The sequence below is a fragment of the Phocoena sinus genome, chromosome 17 (assembly GCF_008692025.1).
Source record: "Phocoena sinus isolate mPhoSin1 chromosome 17, mPhoSin1.pri, whole genome shotgun sequence".
NCBI lineage: Eukaryota > Metazoa > Chordata > Mammalia > Artiodactyla > Phocoenidae > Phocoena > Phocoena sinus.
The window spans coordinates 2,102,420-2,108,419 of NC_045779.1; positions in this window are offsets into that span (position 1 = coordinate 2,102,420).

Genomic DNA, 6,000 nt, shown 5'->3' on the forward strand with positions numbered 1-6,000 from the left:
CCCTAGAAAACTAATGCAATTATTAGCTCCCATAATTTCATACTAAATTCACTCCTAATTTCTAAAACAGGTTTCCTGCCAAATGTTACCACTGTCCTGTTTTTCTGCTCATTTTTAATGTAAGGTAATTTTGATTGTATCTTTGAAGGTATTTTTAAATCAATGTCTTAGAAGGAGTTCTAACGATATGTTGCATTCTGAATTGTTAAATCATACGGCATGAGAAATAACAGTTAATGGAGATCGGAAAGTTGAAAAGGTGAGATTAATGGCCACGGGTTGTAAGAGTTCAGAAAATACGTGGTAGTTTGAGTTTTTAAAAATTAGAACGTTGAACTTTCCCCAACAGTATAATCTTGGTTTTGTTCATTTCGGTCCTTTACTACTTCTTACTGTGGCTCACCCCAGAGCTCCGAGAGATGCTGAGAGTCTTTTAACCGTGCCATACTGAGTCAAGTACCATACTGAGTCACTTATTAACGCTACGTAGCTGGTGCTTGAAGCATTACCAATCGTGAGCTCCAACCTCATTAGAGGGAAGTCGGAGACCAATAAATTCTCAAAACGCTTATTGATTCATCTGCATGACTCAGGAGAACGTTGGCTCTATTTTTTTTTTTTAACTTTTTCAATTGTAGACATTGTCACTCCTCTTTCTTGATTATAATTAGTCGCTCTCGGCGACAGAAGGAGCTTCTGCAGTGGTATCTCGGGTGTGTCACTTCACCTGTCGAGGTTCCTCCCTAAACCTAGCACTCAACGATGTATGTTCTGTACTCAAAATACTAACCCGGTGTAAAGGCGGCATGGCTATGACTGTACAGATTTATACAATCTGAGGTGGCATCTGATGTGCAGTCTCCTGAGGGTGACAACGACAGCGCCCACCAACCTCCTTTCTGCTGAGCACAGGTGCAAACCTGAAGGCTGCGGGTACGCTTGAGCCCAGCACTGCCCGAATTAAGTGCCACGTTAGAGAGCACTGCCCAGAGCAAGTGTGGAAGCTGCCTTCATGGGGTCTCGTGCCTTTGACAATATAAAGTTTAACTGTGTTTATATTTGGCGTCTAACCTCCCTACTACTGCCAAACAGAAACACACATGGAATAATAAGAGCAAACGAAGTCTAGCCGTGTGTAAAAGTGGTACTTTTGTTGCTACTTTGATGTACAAAGAATCGAAAGAAAAGATTCTCAGACCTTGAAATGAGCAAAGACAACGATGTTGATCCACATCTAATTTCATAAGGACAGTTTGCCTTCATGTCTGTTTGAAAAGGATGGATAATAATAAGAACTCTCATTTAACTGGACCATTCAGAGAGACACGAGGGCAGAAGGTCCTGTACGGAGCTGTTCAGGCTGTGCCTGCCCGCCTGATTCAGGGTGAAGGACCGATGATGCAGCAATTATGACTTAAATGAAACAAAAACCTTTACCACAAACACTGAGGGATGGCGTTTTGTGATAGAATGTCCTTATGGAAAAGCTTTCGGAGGCTCTCCTGAACTTTTAGTACAAAGATAATCATTTGGTAGCTTTTAGAGAGAAAATATGAAACATGTCATTCTAAAAAGCAAAATGCCCTTGTGACTTTGAGAATTCCCCAGAGATGGAGAATTCAGGGCGAGAAGCCTATAGAAATAAGTCTTGTGACTTTTTAAACTGAATACCCCAGGCCCAAACTCTGTTTAGATTCTTCACTAATTGGGCACCAAAACCTAAGTTTCTTTGTCCTGCCAATTCCTCACCATTGTTTCTTGGTCTAAGAAATATAAAAGCTGCCTGAATCAAAATTTGTTTCTTTTTCGTCTGTTAAGCTGTCTTGTGTCAACTGTATTATTAGTTCAGCCACAGGACTCAAGAGGGGCGGGGGTGGGGGTGGGGGGGAAATGTCCCCTCCAGCTTGAGAGAAGTAAACGACACACCATCACACACTAAGACACATCCAGCATGATGGTCAGATCAGAAACACTGACAGTGTGACACTACAGTTAATTGAGAGCCACTTAAACACCAGAAAGACAAGTTAGTCTCTTCACCTGGAGGAAATTTTCCTCAAAAGTCGTTTTTACTAAACACTGACATCAGGACTCTAAATGCTTCCTGAAAGATTTTACTGCACCGTTAACTTTTTTCTTTTAAAATTCTTCTACAGTTAAAGTGTTATGCATTTTGGAGAGCTATAAAGCTCTATCTTTAAGATACATTATCTCTGTAACTGAAATGGCACAGAAAATTACGCAAATGGGGAAAATGAACTGTCACTTTTTTTTCTCACAATTTTATCCACGTTTTGCTTTTATAGGAGGAGGAACGTTTCTACGACTACATTACAGGACGAAAGTAATCTAAGCTACTTTATATGATAATTTATAGAGAACTAAAATTGTAATGGTCATCGACTTTTCAAAAGCAGACTAGAGAATATAGAACTCAATAAATATGTCCTATAATAAAAATAATCATTTAAACTCTACCTTGCGATCAGTTAGAGAAAAAGGGAAAGAGATGGGCCTAAAGAATAGTTTTAAGAAAGAACAAGAAGAAACTGAAGAATAAAAACATAAAATCAATGACGGCAGAGAATCAAGAGCAAGACAGAGGTCGGTCCAGGAGGTCATGGAGCCTGGGACCGACTTCTACACAGGAGAAGCCATAGGTCTGCGTCTGCCGGAAATTCATGCGTATGGAACACTGGCATTTTGAAAAAACGTTCTGAGGAAATCTTCCATGAACGTAAGATTTCGACATTTATGGCACGGCAACTATTAACAAGAAAATCCCCTCCTCTTTTCCTTCACCCCGGTGGTAGACATAGATAAAATACAAATACTGAAAAAATAAACGCCTTTACTAAATTCTACCAATATACAGTAAACTTTGAAATCTCTGGCCCTAAGAAATGTTTTCTTTTTGCTTAAAAGGCTGTTAACAAGTAAGTATTGGGGTTAAAGACATGTAAGCCCCAGACAGACTTTTCCTCATATCACAACCATGAAGAAAAATAACTAAAAAGGGAAAGGAATATGTTTTCCCGTGTGAGACGTTACTGACTGTCCCGTCTACAAACCATATAAAATTAACACATTTCCTTTAGTGAGCATCCCACACCTAGGGAAATACAGTAATAATAACACATGGTTTTGGTTCCTGATTGTGACATAAACTGAGGTAGGAGATGGATGGGCCCCTGGGCTGGACAGCTGGGGTTTGCCCATGGAGTAACTCTGAAGCTTGGTTCTCACCCAGGTGCTCCAAGGGCAAAGCCAGTGGCAGAAGCTGAGCTCTGTTGAAGTAAAGAGATAAGATGAGCACTCCCGAGGTCAAGGAAAACTTCCTGTCTGCACATGCGCAGGAAGGCTCCTCGGGGGTCACAAAAGGAGGGGCTGCCACCCCATAATATGTGTGGGCATGCACCCACAGGCCTCTGTGGTGGGATCCGTCTCAGCAAAATGTTGTGCACGCGTGTCGGGGAGCGTCCTGGGACCAGTCAGGTGTGAAAAAAGAAACAAGACAACTGGCCAAATGTGGACAAAGCCCCGGAAGGACTGTCCTACATAAGTGATTTCAATCACCTCCTTACCGCTCTCCTCCTCCTTAGAGAGGACGCCCACACCCTTTCCCTCTGGGTGTGTATTTCTTCCTTGCTTCTGACTTAAATCAATAAACTGCTTCTCTGTGTGCTCTCCCACTTGTCCTGCTGTCTCTCTAATAATAAACTTTGCACCTGTTTTTACAGTTTTCGCCTCCTTGAAACATTCTTGTTTTCTAAAGGAGAAAGAGCTGGGGCCAGTTAGCTTCTAGCCTCCAGCCCCTGGTGGCCTGGCGGCTATTAGGATTCCTGGTTTTCATCCAGGCTACCCAGGTTCACTCGCTTCGGGACCAGTCACTGTTGCCCCTCCGAGATCAAAACGATTAACGCTTTTCACTCAGTCCACAAATTCTTAATGACTCCTAGAGCTTTCTAGCCACTAGTCTGGGATTAAAACTATGACTGATTGACAGCCCCTGCTCTAGAAAAATCCTAGGCTGGTCAGGAGGCATAATCAGATGTTTGAGACATAAACTACAGTCCATAAAAGCATGCCATGGTATTATAAATAGGAGACGATGAACAAAAGAAGCTATCGGTGAAATTCAAGGCATTTGACAGAAATGCTTGGAGATTTCTTCAAGGTTTTGAAGTCATACTCCATGTCTTTGTAGTAGTAATAGTAAGATAGCTTGAGAGATAGATAGATGATGATAGATAAATAGATAAACACATAGATAATAGTCTTTTCTACACGACAGCTAGGAGATAAACATTTTATTTTTATTGTCCTATTTAATCTTAACTATAGAAATTGGATTTATAAATTCCATTTGTGTCCCTTGTGTCCGCAAAACTGCAAAACAATTTTGGTTTGGTACCCTTACAAAAGGCTACCCTGTAAGAGAATCAGGAAGAGCATCTAGAACCCCCACAGCCTGACATCAGAGCCTTTGCCCCTATGTGCTGTCTTATGACGTTTCTCACCATCTCCTTCTGTTCCAAAGCCAAAGCCACCAATGGCAATTTTTGAAAAGGAAGAAGTTGGCAATGGGGAGTTTTGCAGAGTGGCTATGTACCCCTCGCCCCCCAAAGATGTGTACATCCTAATCCCGAGAACCTGTGAACATGTTAACGTAGCAAAAGACGCTTTGCAAATGTGATTAAGCGTGAACCTCCGACACACTTACAATGGTTCTATACCCAGACAACCGTTCTGTTTCTCACTCTCAGTACAGTATTCAATACATTACATGAGATAGTCAACACTTTAGTATAGAATAGGCTTGTTTGTTAGATGGTTTTGCCATCTAATGTAAGTGTTCTGAGCATCTGAAGTAGACTAAAGTATGGTGCTCAGTAGGTTAGGTGTATTAAATGCTTTTTCCACTTCTCATGTTTTCAACTTAGGATGGGTTTATTGGACGTGATGCCATCATAGGTTGAGGAAGATCTGTACGCAGCTCTACCGTTATAGCGGGAAAGTGGCCGTAGATAATATACGAATGAACAGGTGGGGCTGAGTGACCATAAGACTGTAAGCGCAGGTGGCCTCCTGTCGGCTGCAGTTTCCTGAGCCCTGTGTTCGAGTCTAGCTCGCAGGGCGTCCACATTCACGCTGACGTTTTAGCACTCACAGAGCTGGGTTCCCTCCCCGAAGTGCCCTGGGGTCCGTGGGCTGCCAGGGGCTCCCGAGGGACTGGGCATCCCCTCTGGAGCAATCACCTAAAAGATGCAGCAGAGTTGCCAACCCTAAGAGAGCTGTGCTTGGACCGGGAAAACACCTGGGGTGGGTCAGGCTAGTCACTGAGCACCTGCCTGCAGGCAGGTTCACCGCGAAGCAAGTGAAAGTAACTCTCCAGAGTCAGGGCCCCAGCGTCCCTCGCAGGCCCTAGAGCTCGCCGCGATGTTTCCAGGTGGCACACGTGCTCACAAGACTCTCGTCTGCATAAGCTTCGGGCCCCCGCGATCCTGGACCCTCCCTGCCTGTCAGCACTGTTCCAGATGCTGGGAAATCACCGTGAAATGAAACAGTCGTCACGATGAGCGAAACGCAGCAAGACAAACGCCTTGAAGTCACACTTTGGAGACCGTTAAATGCAGGAGTGGCATGGATTTCATCTGTCCTGCCCACCCCGCCCGAATCCTGGTTTATAAATAACAGCAGCATAATAAATGTCTGCGGAGCTAAGATGCTACTGAGAGAATCAAGGTGTGGAGAAACCAAGTCATTGTGGAAGCAAGGTTTTTTTTAATGGATTAAAGAAATTAGAAAAAAAGAGAATTAAGAAAATTATGGGACAAAAGAAACTATCACATTTTTTTAAGAGCAAGGTAGTATGCTTAATTAAAAAGTAAAAGTTGAAACTATGGAAGAGAAAACAGTGAAGAATTGAAAGACATGATAAAATTTGGTTTTCAGGGGGAAAAAAACAATGCCGTAGAGTAACTGAAGAGACATGAATGG